At 35.9% G+C, this 20,363-nt stretch overlaps 1 pseudogene; it reads left to right on the top strand.

Moving 5' to 3' along the window:
* LOC149159965 (uncharacterized) overlaps positions 1-20,065 on the top strand; it is a 64,191-nt pseudogene extending 44,126 nt beyond the window's left edge.
* Positions 20,066-20,363: the final 298 nt, after the last annotated feature.

Below are 20,363 nucleotides of genomic sequence, written 5' to 3'. Positions count from 1 at the left end.
CACAACAATGTCTTTCAATGGATTGCGATTGGAGTATGCTCTTGAGGGCAGCTCAAACTATATTGCATGGAAGGACAGGATGGAGGTAGTATTGGATGATAACGGGCTGAAGGAGTTCATAGATACGGATATCCCAAAGCCTACTGATGCTACTCAAGTTGATGCTTGGCAAAAGAAGACCGCAAAATGTCGAAGGATTCTGTTGGAGGGCGTGAAGGATCACATTGTGTCCAGCCTCCATGGAAAGGCTACTCCATATTTGATGTGGAAATCATTAACATAATTATTCCAAAGCAAGAGAGATCAGAGGAAGCTGGCGCTCAAAGATAACCTCAGAAACATCAAATGCGAGAAGGGTGACAGTATTCCCAAGTATCTCACGAAGTTCACTCAGTGTTGAGATGAGCTGGGAAGTGTGGGGGTTACTGTCGATGATGAGGACTTGGTGAGCTTGGCTCTCCTTGGTCTTCCGAAGAGTTGGCATTCCTATCAGGACTCTGTCAATGGTCGGGAGAAATTGCCAGGATGGGAAAGACTATGGTCAGATCTTGTGCAGGAGGAGATCAGGCGGAGTACCAGGGACGGATCTTCGTCAAAGGGAGCTAATGAAGAGAATTGTGCTTTGGCTGCCAAAGCAAAGAAAGGGAAGAGCAAGAAAGCTTCTCAGTCTGGTGCGAAAGGCAAGAAGCATGATATGTCCAAGGTGAAGTGTTTTCACTGTCACCAGCACAGACACTATGCCACAAATTGTCCGCAAAAGAATAAGAACAAGCAAGCTGGTGGATCTGCAGGGGGAGAGGCCTTAGCTTCTCAGTTTGAGCTTGATTTTTCATTGATCGCATGCTTGGTTTCAAGTGTGATGGGATCGGTGTGGTTCTTGGACAGTGGTGCGTCTTTTCACATGACGGGAGATAGAGATTTGTTCTCTGATCTGGAGGACAAAGATCTTGGAGTGCACATCGAGATGGGCGATGATGGTAGATACAGTGCGACCGGTATCGGTACCATTTCCTTTGAGAGGGAGTCTGGTAAACCCTTTGTATTGAAGGAAGTCATGCATGTTCCAGGATTGAAGAAGAATCTCATCTCAGTGGCAATGTTAGAAGACAAGGGGTATGATGTTGTTTTCAGCGAGGGAAAGGCCTTCCTGCGCAGCAAGACAACCGGTGAGACCCGGAAGATAGGGGTTCGAGTGAGGAATCTTTATCAGTTGCATGTAGATGGATGCGCAACAATGGCAGGCAAGGCAGAAGGATTGGTGAGCCGGGATGATGGCGAGTTTTGGCACAGGAGATTGGGTCACCTTCACCATGGAGCCTTGAAGATACTGCTACAGATCACTACAGGGCTTCCTAAAGGCACACTTGCACAGTCAGATTAGTGCAAGGGGTGTACTTTGGGGAAGTTTGTGAAAGCCACCTTTCACGAGAAGGATAGTCGCGCCACGACGATCCTTGAGAGAATTCACACAGACATGTGCGGACCTTTCTCAGTTGCTTCGACAACAAAACATAGGTATTATGTGATTTTTGTTGATGATTTCTCTCGTAAGTGCTGGATCTTCTTCATGCAGAAGAAGAGCGAGACATATTCAAAGTTCTGTGAATTCAAAGCACTGGTCGAGAAGGAGTCGGGGAAGAAGGTGAAGGCTCTTAGGAGCGATAATGGTGGTGAATACATCTCGGACGAGTTCAAGGATTTTTGCAAGGCAGAAGGGATTCGTAGAGAGCTCATAGCTCCCCATAACCCACATCAGAACGGGGTAGCTGAGCGGAAGAACAGAACGATCGTGGGTGCTGCACGGGAAATGTTGCATGATCAGGGCCTACCCCTTCACTTGTGGGCAGAAGCATGCAATACAACAGTTTATGTGCAGAACCGTTGTCCTCATAGGATACTTGGCATGAGTACACCCGAGGAGGCTTATTCTGGTAAGAAGCCTGATCTTTCTCATTTGAGGATTTTTGGTGCTAACGTTTACATGCATGTGACGAAGGATGCCAGGAAGAAGTTGGAGCCGACCGCAGAGGTTGGGATATTTTTGGGGTACACTGATACGCCCCACAGCTATCGTGTGTATTTGCCAGACAGTGAAAAAACTGTTATGCGACGGGATATAAAATTTCAGGAGGAGAAAGCCATGAAGTGTTCGCTTGAGAGGGAGCTACACTTGCATGCAGATGAGGAGCTATTAGTTCCTAAGGATGAGCTTCAGGATGTGGATCAGCCACAGGATGAGGTTCATGGAGTGGACGAGTCCACTCATGTAGCGCCAACCATCAGAGGGCGAAAGCGCTTGACAGAAGCTGAGCGACTGGCTCAAGATGCAGAGAAAGTTGTAGGACCACCTACAACCCAACGCAGGCAGAGACAGTCACCTGATCGGTACACTGGATACATGGCTCTTATGAGCAAGTGTGTTGTGACTGAGCCATCCTCTTTCGAGGAAGCTGTGGAGGATCCCGCATGGGTAGACGCCATGGTGGAAGAGTATGATTCTATTGTCAGAAACAGTGCATGGGAGATTGTTCCTAGACCGGAAGGGAAATCAGTGGTGGGTTCGAGATGGATCTACAAAGTTAAGCAGGCAGCTGACGGGAGTGTGGAGAAGTACAAGGCAAGATTTGTTGCCCGAGGCTTTTCACAGATTGAGGGGATCGATTATGAGGAGACCTTTGCACCTGTCGCAAGGTATTCTTCCATACGGACGAGTCTTGCTCTCTCAGCGCAGATGGGATGGCACATTCATCAGATGGATGTGAAGACTGCGTTCCTCAACGGAGTCATTGAGGAAGAGGTGTACATTGAGCAAGCCGAAGGCTTTGAGGTCTTCAGCAGCGAGTCGCATGTGTGCAAGCTCAAGAGAGCGCCGTATGGGTTGAAGCAAGCACCACGTGCTTGGTACACACGGATAGACAACTATTTCACAGGACTTGGATTCTCCAAGAGCGAGGCGGATCCTAACCTATACCAAATTGTGGTGGAGGGTAAGTTGCTTATCATTGTACTGTATATAGATGATTTGATTCTAACGGGTGATGAGCTGTTGATACTGTCATGCAAGAAGGATCTTGCTACAGAGTTTGAGATGAAGGATTTGGGCCTCCTTCACTATTTCCTAGGATTGGAAATATGGCAGCATAGTGGTGGACTGTTTGTTTCTCAGGGCAAGTATGCTCGGGAGATACTGGAGAAGTTCAACATGCATGGCTGCAAGCCTGTTGATACTCCTCTTCCTGGAGGTTGGAGGAAGGAGGATGCCACTTCGGGAGAAGAAGTGGATGCCACTGTTTATCGACAGTTGGTGGGGTTGCTGATGTATTTGGTCAATACACGACCCGATATATGCTATGCAGTTAACCAGCTTTCACAAGCTATGGTTAAGCCTACCAAGCTCTTCTGGAAGGCGGGCAAGCATGTATTGCGCTACTTGAGAGGCACATCAGGATATGGTTTGTGGTACAGACAGGAGGATGAGGTGAAGCTATGTGGCTTCACAGATGCAGATTGGGCAGGGAGCCCAACAGACAGAAAGAGCACATCAGGAGGGGTCTTCAGTATTGGATCGACAACAGTTTCTTGGTACAGAAGGAAGCAGAGATCCGTGGCACTCAGTTCAGCCGAGGCCGAGTATATGGCAGCAAGTTTGGCTGCATGCGAGGCTATATGGATGAGGAAGATCTTGGTTGGTTTGTTCGGTTCTCATTTGGATCCTACTGTGATTTACTGTGATAACAAGATTTGCATTAAACTCTCGGCTAATCCTGTATCTCATGATAGATCTAAAAATATTGACATCAGGTACCATCATATCAGAGATTGTGTGCATCGGAGGATCATGTTGCTTTCATACATTCCAACGGAGGATCAGGATGCTGATATTCTGACGAAGGCTCTCACCAGGAGCAAATTTGAGTACCACCGAGGCAGGATAGGGGTTGCTGATAATCCATATCTTGTCGAGAGGGAGTGTTGAGATTGCAACAAGATGATGGAGCTTAGTGAAAAGAGTCGCCTTCACTAAGTGGGCCCGCAGGATATTTTTGGCGCAAGTCTATTTTTAGACTATGTCTATTTTTAGACATATGGATCATGTCTATGGATTGCAGGTTGCTGTTTATGGATGATTGGTCAAGTTGGGAAAAATAGATGGAATTCCATTTTTGATCACAGTGTGAGTGATCAAAGTCTATTTTTAGACTGGCTGTCAAAAATAGAAAAGTCAAATATTATTATCTCATAATAATATTTGGACTATAAACTTGATCTTATTCTCTTGGAGCACTTCAGTTTGAGCTACAGAGGTGGCACATGCAGCTGTCAGAAGGAAATACGCTTTTCTTATGAGTCAGTTGAGTTGTTGCATGCATGACTTCAGTTAGAACTCAATCAGTTGAGTTTGGTGGAGTTGATTGTGGAGTTGATGGAGTTGTGTTTAGTTTGACTTGGTTAAACTAGTTGTAATTAGTCTAACTGCAAATAGACTAATGATGAGTTGTTAAACTAATTATTAACTCATGATGCAACTAATGAATACATCAGTTAACTCAGTTGCATGTCAGTGCATGTTCAGTTCAGCAGGGACAGGTGTTAGAGAATCAGATTGCTATCAGTTGTGACTATAGTTGTGCACCAGATCTTGCACAATCAAGGGATTGAGTATGCCAATGAGTTTGCTCACATATTTTCCCAGTATTGTAGCCTCTGCTCACGTCCAAAAAAGTGTGAGTGATTCTTTGGAGGTCAAATACGAGTTTGGTAAGCCATTCTCATCAGTTCTTGAGCAGGTATCGAGCAGTGGAGGCATGCAAGCAGTGGAATAGATTTGGAGATCCGATCTGAGCTGTATTGTGTGTAACAGGTGGAGCTGGTACTGGATTGCTTGTGATAAGCATTGTACTTTGTAATGTTACATGTTCTCAATCATTAATATATAGATAGTTGGGGTTTTTAGCGAGATGCTTTCCCCGGGTTACATACTGTTAATGTGTGAATGCTCTTGATGTTTTATTATTATTGATGCTGCTATATTGATGATCAACGTAGAGGAGCTTATGTATTGTGTATGTATTCCGCAATTGTACATGATCAGGATAATCTCTGTTGAATATGTGTTAAATTATTCAAAATTTCTATATTTTCAACAATTCAATCCTAACAAATAAAGGGTGTCATATTCTACTAGAAATGCACTTGTTTACAATTCAAAAAGTAAACTTACAAAATGAATATTTGCAGGTTATGATTATTAAAAAATATCCTATGAAAATACCACCAAAACTCTCAAGTTGAATCAATTCATTTTTCATCCTTGGCAGAGAACAAGAGACTCACAAACTTCCCTTTAGATTTCCCTCACACAAATTCTCTCACGACTTCAACAAAGCAATCAAGATTTCAATTTCATATCACTTCTCCCTTGGAAACAAGGCTCTGAAAGGGGAGAACATGGCATAGGAGTATCCCCCTCTCATTTTTAATCTTTCTTCAACGCTTTAGAGTTATAGGAGCAAACACTGTGATGCATTGATTGGATGATATTCTTGAAGCAATGGCAAGTTGCCATTATGCATTGAATAGAAGTAATCAAAAAATTTGTGGGTACCAAATAATACAAGATTGCTAGGCAAATTGGGGAATGAAACCATAAACGTGAAACACGTTACATAGGGTGCCAAATAATACATGATTGTTAAGTAAATTGGGGAAAGAAACCATACAAGGGAAACAAGTTGCATTCTTACTCCTGATAATCCTTTTCAAGTAATATTTTAGGTTAATGATAAATCAAAGAACACTATCTAAAATATCAATAAAACACAATGTAGTAAATGTGAAGCACATGGTACTTTAAAACCCAATGTGCTATAGAGAGATTCCAATTACTTGACTAGTAAATTAACATTGAAGAAAACCATAATTCGGTACAAGGAAACTCACTATTTTGCAAGTAACTGAATGTGAGCCTTGTTAAATTTACCAAACTTTGAAGATCACCATATTTCCCACCCAGAATCATGGACGCATCAGGGCTTTATGGCAATTCACAATGCCATGGATTTATCCCATCTATCCCCACTCAAAATGAATATCATCCAACCTAAAAATCATGAAATTGGATTTTCAACCAACTGAAGATTTGTATAGATACAAACTCGAGATAAGATAAATTTTTTGCATGGACATTGAAGTCGTGCAAACAAGAAACTGAGCCTGTGGACCTTAGGACGTAAGAGGCCTTTCTTAGGAAGGAACATTGACTCCCTCGAAATTATTCTTTCAGTCTTCCATATCAACAAATTTTTGATCTCCTAAGCAACCTTTTAGCTCCAGAACCAATTTAATAACAACATATGTCACAAAGTCTAGAATTTTGGAAGAGTTTTTAGCATCAATTTTTTAGTTCAAAAACTATGAATCAATAATTGAAGAGCCCACAATATCAGAGTTTCTCATGAAATCCAATTCTTTAATCGTCTCATCAAAATGAATCATCGTTAAGCACAACCATGTATTCAAAGTACAAATGGAGTATTGTAATTGAAATGTATATAGGCCACCACCACACAAGCATTAGGTCACCACAAGGGCGTTGGATATGAGTTTTCCCTTGTTAAAAATACCTTCAATTCACGAGGTCTTCTACAGTTTCTATACCAACTTATGTTAAATTTAATAACCTAATAGCTATTTATTTTAATAGACTTGTGATGGATTCGACTTGTGAAGGCCAGAACAGAGAAATATAGGTATTACATGCTCACATAAGAGGTAGATGTGGCAGACTTCTGAGCAAAACCTACAACATTTTGATACCACTATTAAAACACAAAAAAATAGAGAACATATAAATAAAGTGTTTGATCTACTATCATTCATATGATACATTAATACATAATACATAAGATATGTTAGAACCATTAATCCATCCCATTTTTCATAACAGATGCACACATGAATATTCCAAATTTACATAATCCATGAGAATTACAATTTCAACCAAATATATATAAAGGGAAATACCCACATCAGAAAATAGTATTTTTTTAACCTGGCATAAGAATTCATTAAGTGGGTGAAAGATTCCTTAAAATAGTTATCAAAAGAGCACGAAGAAAAGTCCAAAAAATATTATTAAAGTGTGAAATAGTTAAATACGAAAAAGAATATCTACTTTTACCCATGGGTGAAGAGTTAAATATGAAAGTTATGTGCATTTTTATTGGCTTAACTTTGAAACCCATATTAAATTTTTAAATTATTAAAAATATTAAAAATGAGATTTTATAAATGAAGTTTTCTTATAAAAATCAACTATGGTTCTAACATTGTGAAAAATTCAAAACATTATTTTATTGAAAAGATGTTAACCTTTATTATTAAAGTGTGAAGAGTTAAATACGAAAAATATGTCTATTTTTATTGATTTAACATTGAAACCTAAATTAAATTATAAAAAATATTTAGAATGAGATTTTATAAAGTGAAGTTTTCTTAAAAAAATAATTATTATACTGAAAATATGTTAACATTTTTATGGGGTTATATAATTAAAAAAATACATTAGCATAATTAAATGTGGAGTATAATTGAAAAGATAAATTTCAGCAACTATTATATTTTAATTTAAAATTATATTTATGTTAAACAAATATGTTAGATATAGTAATTATTTTTAGGTTATATAGTAAAAAAATACATTAGCACAATTAAATGTGAAGTATAATTGAAAAGATAAACTTCAACAACTATTATGTTTTAATTTAAAAATATATTTATGTTAAAAAATGTGTTAGATATAGTAATTATTTTTATGGATTTATATAATAAAAAAATACATTAGCACAATTAAATGTTGAGTATAATTGAAAAGATAAATTTCAGCAACTATTATATTTTAATTTAAAATTATATTTATGCTAAAGAAATGTGTTAGATATAGTTCTAGGTTTAATTAGATGGAAATATTGATTTCTTTAGTCTTAAACACATAGAATACATATTTTATATTTTCCTATAAGAAAATAAGATAACATTGTAGACCTTTACAATGGATTCATACTCATAAGCTCCCAATCATGAGACCTAAAAGATGTATCAAATGTGATCTCTCATAATAAGTAGAAGTCACAAGAAAAGATGTAAATATAACTTAATTTTCGTTCCATTGTTTTTATTAACTCTAACTAACTTTTATATGTTATTTTATTTTTATACATATAATTATACACTTATTATAAGAATAGGTCCTGTATATAACTTATTCCCTTTTAATACTAGCTAACTGATAATTTTTAATTAACAAACAATACCCTTTTTAACTAACCTTAAACACCATTTAAATTATTTTATATATTTTTATTGGTAACCTAATATAACTAATTTTCCATTAAATTGTAATAATTTTGACTCTGGTCCTAAAGTCAAAAGTAGCCGTTAGTCGTGATAGCCGTTGGAGGCTCTGCTCAAACTATTTAACATGCTAAGTTGGATCTGTCTCTTCAACTTGTCCTGACGATGAACCACACTAGTTGGTTCGAAACGCGTCGGCAAATGATTTATCTTGTGATTTACGCCGAAGAATTTCTCTTAAACTTGATATGGATCACAGAAGCCTCAATTCAAAAATTGTAGTTAATGAAGATGATGAAATTTCTCACCCTAGAGATCATAGTCAAAGTTTCATCATACAAATCAAGAAGATAAAAAATGAAGAAAAGATGCACTAGGAAAAATTAGAACAACTTATCAACAAATATTCATTAATTGACAAAAAAACAATGGTTGATCCAATTGAAGTAGTGATATCTTTAGATGTCGAAGTATAATGAATTGCTATACAAGCTTGAACAAATTTAAGTCTCTACTAACAAAATCTCAATGATGAACAAATCTACAAAAGTGTACGAAAAATATATAATACTATAGGTGGATTAAGAAACTTTAAAATTATGATAAGGAAAGACCATTTTACAAGGACCACTTATTGATGCTCAAATCACATGAGATGAAAATTTAACCAATCATTATATCAACATTTCTTTAAGCAGTGGAAATATTTGACCGATATTTTGAAGGAGATCAATCCTAGTGCATTTTGGTCTCAAAATAACAATCATTCATGTAATCACAATCCAAAAAGTTTTATCTAAGAACCCAATAAACACAATTCCATTGTGTCAAATTACGGTGGATTGACTCTTCAATAATATGATAATTTTGTTTCGTGCTTCAAAGATCATACTATTGTATTTATTCAACTATTACATGATCAAGAATAGAGTATCATGTGAAAGTATTACAAACAAGAACAAATATATAACTTTTTTATGCTTTGAGGACAAAACATCCTTGGAGGAAGTAATGTAATAAACATAAAGAACATATAATAATAGTAATAATAATTAGAAAATTGATGGACATCACGTATTCACCTTCAGTTGATGTATATAAGTATACTGCCACTAGGCTCATTGTAATATTAACTCATTCATTCATTATCAACGATACATATTTAAATCTTATATGGACTTTTTTATATGTTGGATGTTTTCTAGTGTATGAACCATTCTTCATTACATCCTCCAAGTCAACAATGTCATTTTCTACATCTCTCATCACATCCAATTTTATAGAAGAAATATTTGATAGATCACCAATGAGATGCATTGGAAGAATTGGATTGTGAAATGTGTCATTTTTGGGAAGAGGAAAATTGCAATGAATAACTTGTTTATCTACAAGAATGATGTGAACTATCTTGGGCTTTGAGATGACATCTTTGTAGGGGTCTTGGGGAGGTAGAATGGTTCTTTGGTGTTGGGTGTATACCCCCTCGAGGTCTCATGGATTGGCATATGGATACAATGATGCTATCAAATTGCCGCTTGGTTTCCTTGTTACAAAAGATCATTGGGAATAAATACATGATCATTTGGAGGTATTTTTCAATGAGGGGTCTACTTGTAGAACTTGAGTTCATGAGCCTCCCTCATGAACAAGGTTACACATATTTATTTGGATACTGAAAGGTGTTGGAAAGGGAGTTCTATAGTCCTTAAAAAGAAAGTTGAATCACCCTCTAATCTCGTATTACAAGGGACAATGAAATATGTGTTAGAATTTTGGGTAGCTCGGAAGATATTTCCTAGAGGGAAAACCCACCTAAAAGAATTGGTTGGGAAATTTACCCAAAGGTGAAGTTTTGGACCCAAAGATGTGGGTTTAGGACCTAAAGAAATAAATTATTCAAAGGGTTGAGAGGTGAAAAACCTAAGATATCGAGGTTTCCGACCCAAAAGAAAAGGATAAATAGAGGATGAGCCAAAGGAGAGGCTCATCATGTGCAAGAGATATGTGACTTCTCTTGTGCAAGTTTTCCATAGAGGAGGGCCGAGTTCTGTCCATGAAAGAGGTTGAGGATTTCTATTGAAGCATGATTGTGTTCCTTCTATGCAGTGAACGTAAGGAAAGGAGTATCCATGGTTGATAATGGCCACAACAAAGATTAGGATCCTAGTCGTAGCATGCAACGATGTGTATTGTAGCATGAAAGGGCCTACCTTAGATGTGAAAGACCTAATCCGAGGCAGCTTTAAGGAGCTGAGACCTACATGACTTAGATCTGTAGGCTGAGGTTTAGATCAAGGTGTCGAGTTTGTGGGCTAGGCTGAGAGCTTATAAGGCTATAGGCAGGAGGCTGTGAATAGGAGGGATGCTGAGGGATGGAAAAAATGGTTTGAGGAAAAAATATAAGTGGTCGTAGGGTGGTTAGAACACCTAGTATGGCCAGACATTTCAAGGATTGGAGGAGCCAAGGCTCGTATAAGGAAATTCGAGGGATAGATCTGATGCTTAAGTATGTAGTAGAGGCCTATATTAGTTTATACTTAGATTTAGGAGGCTTAGTTAAGGAAAATCTTAAGTATAATAATGAGAGGTAAGACTGTTACGGAAGCCATGGATTTGCGGTGGACAAAGGAGAGTCTATGGCTCTGATAAAGGGTGGTTGAAGTGCCTAGATTGGCTAAGTAGAACATAAGGAGTAGATCAAGGGTAGTTTGGTGAAGGTTGAGATACGACTGAATTGAGGTTTATAGGTTGGCCATAGTTTGGTAGTAAGTGATCTCTATATATTTAAGAAGCCTGTTCATTAAAGGAGTTATGAATAATGAGCTTTAAGGCTAAGCATTATTGATGAAGTCTATTCACAAATGAATTTGTGAACAACATGTATTGATTGCTAGTTATGTAGTCTTGTTGAAGGACTAATAGACTGTGAGTTTTTGAAGTGATTTGAATGCTGATATGTAATGTATTTGATGGGATAAACACATTATGAGTGGATGGGTTTGACAAAGATATGAAAGGATTCAGGTCAGTGGATAAAGAGGACTAAACATGATGAAGTAGAAGGACCTATAAATTAAGTAAGTCAGGTTATTTATCTCTATGTTTTGTGGGTAGATTGAGGATTAAATGGATCTAACCTCAAGCCCTAATCTTTTGTATGCTATGTATATTAGTTTTACTAGTGATTTGAAGGGCCATGATCCCTGGTACAAGAGCCCCATGATTGTTTTATTTATGGACTAATAAAAAACTGAGCTTTGGGTTCAATATGTCTCTATACTTTATTGATTTCACTACTATAGATTTCCGTTGTACAAAGTGCTTGTAAGTTGGGGATTCCTAGTCTGTTTGTGTGCCTAGTTAGCCATAGAATGGATCTAGGGCCTATGGAGAATTAAAAAATATGAAATTATTCTTAGTCTTTGTCTCTTAGAGATGGAAAACCCAAATATATAGATAAATCTATTCAAAATAAGTAATACTGGATTCATGGTGAATTTTGATAACTTACTGGGTTACATTTCTCTAAGGATGTAGCCTCTTGAAGACATGAAGAACGGTAATGAAATACTCACTATGGAGATTAATACAAGGCCATTAGATATGAAGTGCTATATAATCATATAATATGCTAAAATATCTACGGTAACACGAGGACGTAAATAAGATAATAGCTATTCATGCAAGGATGTGGAGAAACTATAAGTGATCAAATTAAGATAATAGTAGTACATTCCTTGAAAATACACATGAAATGAAGTTGAAAATGAAAGAAAATATATTTTAGTATAGTATAAAACCACCTCGTAAGGAACATAAACCTATTATTAGATTGAGATGATGGAAACATAAGTATAAAAAGAATTTTTTCTTAATAAATGACGGAAAGTTTTTGAGTTTGATTCCTAAAATTGTAGTGCATATTTTGATAAAGTTACCTGATATAATAAAGGAAAAGGAGGAACTTGTAAATTTTATAACAAAGATAACAAATGTTAATCCTCATAACTATGACAATTTAGAATGAGGATATGAACATAAAAGATTACTAGATAGATATTTAAGGCGAGTAAGTGGAAGTCTCACAAATAAGGATAAGAAATCAATAAGGTGTAGCCTATCTAGAACATGATGTAAGATTTTGGATTAGGAAATTGTCATGATGAATTTATTTATCACTTTGATGGTATCTCATGCATGTATAATCTTGTGGAAAATAATTACGAAATTGCAGGAGTATTTTGATATAAGAGCATGGTAAGGATCACTGTAAGGTTTAAATAAGGACAATTCCTATTGAAAATAAATTATTGTTAATCAACCAATGAATATGAAAGTTATTTAAGGAACTATAGAAAGTATGGTGACATTAGACAAAAGATGTAATAAATCCATGAGTTCCTATAGGATGGGAATGAAGAAGACAAAAAAAAATTTGTGAAATTTTCATAAGTAGAAAATAGGGGAGAACCCCTAGCATAAATTATAGTTAAATGATAATGATAGTTGAGTAAGGTGCCCAATTGGAATAAAAAAAATTGGAATTGTTAGGATTAAATAACTTAGGTAAATATTTGAAGACTCCCTTGATATTTACACCTAATGGATAACATTTATGTTCTATGCAAGCGCTATATATCTTAGAGAAAATGTTATGAAACCAGCTCACAAAAGATAGAAAAGATAGATCAAAGACTTCAAAATAAGCCTCTTCAAGGGGAAAACTTCCTTTACATTACACAAATGAAAAAATCTTGGCTGATACAAATGACAAGACCTCCTTTCTATATATAGGAGTCTAAGGGGTACCAATACAATCTGAGCCTACATAACAATAATATTGTAGGGGCACAACAATAACAATAGTGGGCTTATATGGGGCATAATAATAACAACATGGGGACTATATGGGCACAATAATACAATAAGGGGGTTGCATTAATAACAATAAGGGGTTACACTAGTAGTATAGGGACCTAACATGCCCCTCTCCTTCAAAAGGTGTTGTCCTCAATGCTTGAGTAGTTATGGATGCTTATGTATAAAATTCTCATCCTCCCATGTGGAATCTTCAGCGGGTAAGTTCTTCCACTTGATGGGATACTCTAAAATTGATTGATTCTATCGCTGTCGATTTCTTGTTTTTGTGACTACTTCCAGTTCCAATATGATTTTTGCTTCCCTATCAAGTTCTGGAAATATTGTTTGAACCGAGATCTTCTCACCTATAACCTTCTTTAAGCATGAAACATGGAAAAATGGGTGCACTCAGGAAGATGAAAGAAGCTCCAATTTGTATGCCATAGTACAAATCTTTTGTAACACCTTGTACGAACCATAATACTTTGGTGATAATTTATTATCCTTATTATATTGCTTGAGGGACATTTTTTGTATGGTTGTAGTCATAGAAATACCCAGTCACCTACACCAAAACTTCCTTCGCTGCGATGTTGATCTGCTTGTTGTTTCATTCTATTCTACGCCAAAGTGAGGTTATCCGTTAAGAGTTTAAGAACTTGTTGTTCATGCTCAATGTGATCTTCCACTGCTTACACCTTAGAATTTTCTTTTAAAGATGATGTGATGGAAGGTGGATGATATCCATAAAGTGCCATAAATGGGGTCATTTTTGCTGCAGTATGGAAGGAAGTGTTATACCACAATTCAGCCAGAGGCAACCACTTGACCCATTGTGTCTGTTTATCAGATACAAAGCAATGAAGATATCCTTCCAATTTTTTTTTCACTATCTCAGTTTTCCCATCAGATTGAGGATGATAAGATGAGCTATGAGCTAACTGAGTACCCAAATATTCCACCTCTTGTACTCCAAAGAAACATTTGGAGCTTTTTCCATATAATTGTTTCTGCTCCAATAGTTTGAGCACCCTGTCAACATGTTCAACATGATCCTTCCAAGACTTGTTGTAGATTAGAATATCATCAAAAAATACTAACACAAATTTTCTAAGGAAGGGTTTGAAAATGGAATTCATCAAACCTTGAAATGTAGAAGGTGCATTGGTAAGGCCAAAATGTATGACAAAAAATTCATAATGCCCCTCATGAGTTATAAATGTTGTTTTTGGAATGTCTTCAGTCTTCATTCTGATTTGATGATATCCTGAACGAAGATCCAACTTGGTGAAGTAAATTGCTTCATGTAATTAATCCAATAATTCATCAATGGCAGGAATGGGAAATTTATCTTTAATAGTAAGCTTGTTGAGCTCCCTATAACTGGACACATGCACCATGATCCATCCTTCTTGTGTACCAATACCAATGGAGCAGAGAAAGAACTTTGACTAGGTTGAATTATACCAACCTCTAGCATTTCTGCAACCATATATTCATTTCACTCTTTTGGGCATATGGATATCTGTAAGGCATGATCTTTGGGAGAACAGTTCCTAGAATCAAATGAATAGCATGATCATGATCAAAAATAGGTGGGAGGCCTTTGAGAGTCTCAAATACCTTGGAATGATTGTCCAAAATGTTTTGGAGATCTGGAGAAATAGATGATTTCGATGTGGGAACCTCTAGTGAACATAATTGTGCAATTACGCCCCGTTGTTCTTTATTTAGAAGATTTGTCATGCTATTAGAGCTGATTATCTTTCTTGGTTTCCCTTCGATACCCCTTAATTCAACTTCCTTTCCTTCCCAAAAAAATTTCAAGAAAAGTTCTTGAAAATTAAAAGCTATCGTACCCAAAGATTGTAGCCATTGGACTCCTAGTACAACATCTGCACCACCCATTGGAATGGAAAGAATTTGACTATTCAAGACATATTCTCCCATGTATAGCTTGATATTATGGCACTTTCCAGAGCAATTTATGGTTCCTCCATTTGCAACCATTACTTTACACTCTGGTGCTGGATATAGGAAGCAATTCAAGTCCTTGGCTATCTTACAATGCATAAAATTATTGGTACTACCCGAATAAATTAACATTATTATTTTTTTCTTCTTGATATGCCCTTCTATCTTGAGAGTTTGAGGAGTGGTAATTCCTGGCAATGGATTACAAGATATGGTCAAATTCCTTTCTTCTTTATTTGGGATTGGTTCCTAGTGTATATCCTCTTGTTTTGACATTTCTTGTTCCTTTTCTCGCTCCTCTTCCCCATCTATGTAAATTAATTTCTTCTCGGCACACTTATGACCTTTAGTGTATTTTCTATCACAATTTTAACAAAGCCATTTTATCTTTTTTCTTCCATTTTTTGTGGTGTGAACCTTTTAGGTGGTGAAAGGCTAGGAGAAACAACACTTCCATATTTATAGTTATGAGTGGTAGGCTTCCTTATTGCCATAATTTTGCTTTACAGTTTTCTTGCCAACCCGAATGCCTTCTCTAATGAATCAAGTTCCCAAAGGCGAACCTCATGTTGGATGTTATCATTTAAATTCCCTATGAACACATCAATCCTATGCTCCTCTGGAATATTTTTTTTCCTTATATTCAATTTTTGGAAGTCCTCAATGTGCTCTGCCATTGAACCCTTTTGTTTGAGATTTATCAATTGGCTAAAGAAGGTATTTCTCTTTGTATCCTCATAATGTGCTATCATTTCCTCCGTGAAAATTGACCAGGTGACAAGTGGTTTACGAGAAAAAAGCCCTTTATACCATAAAAATTGATTCAGTTCTAAATATAAAGATGCAATACGTACCTTTTGTAACAGTTACACATCATGTAGATCAAAATATTTCTCCATCTGTAGTATCCATGTTATGGGATCCTTGCCATCAAACTTCCTCATATAGATCTTTGGAATATGGTGGATATTCAATCCAATGTTAGATTCTATGAAATCATGATTAACATTTATTTTTTTCTCATCATGAGTTTCCTCTACTACCTTTTCATCATTATGATACCTTTCTTGTAGCAACTTTGTCCCACCTTCCTTCAAATCTTCCATGCCTTTCTTCAAATATGCTTCCCTACCATCGATATTAGCTTCCATGACACATATAAACTATTTATCTTAGCTTCGATCACATTCTTAAAATCATCCATCCAATTTTGCATACTAGGTGTTTCTATTTTATTGATTCGAGTAAGTCATTTTCTTGCTTTTAGCAGCTCGATCCTGAATATGTCTTATCTTTGAAATTTCAGATCTCCAAGGTTTAAAATTATGACCTGCAGTAGCCCTCTGTATCCTATTTCCAATGCCACTAGTCTGATCGAAATTGGATTCTTCAAGAAAGAGTTATGCCTAATCTCCCAAGATGACCTAATTATATAATTTTTCAGTAGAGCTAAATTGTACGAAGTGCCACATGTCACTGTTTCGACCTTAGGATCTGAAACCAATAAAAATAACACTACAGTCCATCCTCTTTCTATAACTTTTTAATAAATTTCAATCTGATGCTCAGAGAGAAAGTTATGATGATTTTCCCTAGGTCTTTTGTTTGGGATGTAATTCGGGAGCATGCAAAAACCCTAAATGTCTTGGACCATATCTCCAAAAATATAGATAAAAAAGATATGAAATTTGGGCCAGAGCTTCATTAATATTTAGGCTCAAATGGGTTTTCATTTTAGAGTCCAAACCTTCGTAAAAAACAAATTATAGTGAAAATTTCACGATAACCTGTTTGTGATGGAATTATGGAGCTTGCAAAAACCCTAAATTTCTTAGATCATATCTCAGGAAATATAGTGAGACAAGATCTGAAATTTAGACCCTAGGTTCAGAACGATTTTGGATCAAATTTGTTTTGTTTTTAGCTTCTGAAACATTGCAGAAAAAACATTATAGCGAAAATGCCACGATGACCTGTTTGGAGCAGCAAAACCCTAGAATCCAAAGCTCTGATACCAAATGTTATGGGACCAGCTCACAAAAGATAGAAAAGATAGATCAACGACTTCAAAATAAGCCTCTTCAAGGGGGAAACATCCTTTACATTACACAAATGAACAATTCTTGACTGATACAAATGACAAGACCTCCTTTCTATATATAGTAGTCTATGGAGTCCCAATACAATCAGAACCTACATAAAAATAATATTTTAGGGGCACGACAATAAAAATAGTGAGCTTCTATGGGGCATAATAATAACAACATTGGGACTATATGGGCACAATAATATAATAGGGGGGTTGCACTAATAATAATAAGGGGTTACACTAGTAGTATAGGGACCTGATTTAGTCTATAATTCGAAAGTCGGTTCTTTTATTTGGTGCAATGACAACTATTATGAGGCTCCATCTTGTAGATGATTAATTTTGTTGGTTTCTTTTGAGGCTCTATCTATTTCTTTTTGGAATATTATTTATACCATAACTAGTCCTTTTGTTCTTGCAGTCCAAGATTCATAATATATTGGTCTACTTGTGTCTTGATTGACTGATTAGATGGTATAGTAACTCTTTGAGCCTTGTTCTTCTTCATAACTATTACTTTGTAAATATCCTTGATTCAATATAATGAATAATAGGACATCGTTTAAAAAATAGCTTATATAATGCTATGTTTCTTTAAATTTTCCTGTATCATTATATAATATTTATGTTATACTACTAATTAAACATTTTAGTTAAATTCTAGTGGATAATCTAGTGGTTATTCATATACCTAATTAAAACTGTAAGAATTAAGTAATTATGTAGATAGACATATTTATTTCAAAACATTACTCACAGAATTTTAATTTTTTAATAAATAAATGCTTGAAATTTCACCTCCAACAAATATTCTTCGTTACATAACCAAATAAATGGATGTTATTGACTTATGAACCTACTATTAAGCATTATCGAATAATTTAATATTTTTTATTTTTCCATCCACTTGCCTCCATATTCCATTGGCTTGCCTCGCCATCCCATAGTGTGGCCACATTACAAATTCAATTCACTTGTCGTTTTATATAAAAATTTCCTCCTCCATATTCCATCCTCTCCCCTTGCCATCACCTAGCAGGCCATGTTACAGATCGATTCATTAGTAATTTCCCATAACAATTTCATGGTGATTAAGACATTAACCGATTTTGATTCATTGGCACGAGTGGAAGCACTAGCTGGGAGCGAAGTGGAGGTATCGAACTTAACCACTTGATTTTTGGTAGGTAGAGTAGGCACGTTAGGAATTCAATTCACTTGTCATTTTTAATAACAATTGCCTCCTCCATATTCCATTCGCTCGCCTCGCCATCACCTAGCGTGGCCACGTTATAGATTCAATTCACTTTTCATTTTGCATAACAATTTTCATGACATTAACAAAAAGTGTAAATATAGGCCAATATTTCTTGGAAAGCCAAAATTCTTATTGCTCAATTAAGGATTGATTCTCATCAACTCCATTTTGAAACAGGGCGCTGGAAAAGGGCAAAAGAAGTGTGGGAGGAAAGAGTATGTATTTTTTGTTATTATGGAAAAGTGGAAATAGAAAAGAATTTCATTTTAGAATGCGAGGCCTTCAAAGACAACAGGGAAATTTATGCAGATATTCTGGCAGCTAGCTCTTGGGATAATCTATTTAGTGAGGGGTTTTTCAAGAAGATGGGAGCATTTATTGTGAGGCTTCATAGGAAAAGGGTCGAATACATCAACCAGATGAAGAATCTATTTTTCCCATAGGCTATCTTTAGCCTTGTGGACGTTAAAATAATTTATATTTCTTTCTTTCTTTCTTGTCATTGGCACGAGTGAGAGCACTAGACGACATCTTTAAGTTTCTCCATTAAATTTTCCTTTCATGAAAAAGCTCGAGCTTAAGAATTTTTTGTTTTTGTTGCAATTTTCAAACAATGTGGGAAAATTTGTAGACTACATTGGTTAAATGATCTTCATTGAGATATTAAGCGATGAAATATTTCCCCTGAGGAAGAGGAACTTATTGTTAGATTACACTATGTTTTTGGCAATGGGTATGCGAGTGATTTGTTTTTCAATTTAAGGACGTTTGCTAATCTTATTTAGAATGTTCACATAAGAATTCAAACAAATTTCATACAATGATTTTGAAGGACCATTAATACCAAATGGTATTTTGCAGATGGATGTTGATAGCAGGGCAACTCCTTGGTCGAACAAACAATGAAATAAATAATTACTAGAATACTCAGTTAAGAAAGGGGGTCCAAATGGGTGAATTCGAGCCCAAATTTCAAAATCCATATAAAGAAAGAGCCATTCCTTCTCCCTCAAAATACGATAAAGGAGTCATTATACTTTCAAAGTCTACCCTTGAAAACAAGGGTACACAAACATTGTGGAAAGGCAATAGTAGATGGAGACAATCTTTATAGATAGAGTTATGACCGTGTTCAAAATACCCATGATAGTATTAATCAAGAAGAAGGCTTGAAAGAAACAATTGATCATGCTATGGAAATATATACCTTCAAATCATGGTGCCAATTATTGTTGGAGGATTGAATGAGAGATTATTAGTATGACTGATTGAAAACGATTAATGGCCTTCAACTAAATAACATAATACACACCATCAATGGAACAAATGATCATCACTAACCCCACTCCCCTTCCCTCAGTCAAAACATAATATTGCAGGAAAATCCTTCTTCTTCTTCTTATTATAATTTGATGCAGCAGGGATCCCCATATTTTAGAGATTTAATTTCCTCATATTTTGCTAGTTTCTTAGATTTTGGCAAGAAGTCTATCCTTCTTCTATATATTACAGTAAGTCATGTTATTAGGTAGTGAACTAAGAATAGATTTTGGTTTGATAAAACACGTAATGGCTGTACCCATTCTACATCTCATAAAGGAATAGTTGTAACAATAAAATAGGTTAACCTTTACAATCCGTTCTAAGATTTTGGCAAGAAGTCTATCCTTCTATATATTACAGTAAATCATGTTATTAGGCAGTGCATTGAGAATATAGTTTGGTTCTCATAAAGGAATAGTTGTAACAATAAAATATGTTAACCTTTACAATCAGTTCTAAGATTTTGGCAAGAAGTCTATCCTTCTTCTATATATTACAGTAAGTCAT

Source organism: Pinus tabuliformis, chromosome 5_2, assembly GCF_031772625.1.
Source record: "Pinus tabuliformis cultivar Carrire ecotype Pingquan chromosome 5_2, CPIR1, whole genome shotgun sequence".
Taxonomy (NCBI): domain Eukaryota; kingdom Viridiplantae; phylum Streptophyta; class Pinopsida; order Pinales; family Pinaceae; genus Pinus; species Pinus tabuliformis.
This window is presented reverse-complemented; position numbering and strand designations above follow the sequence as displayed.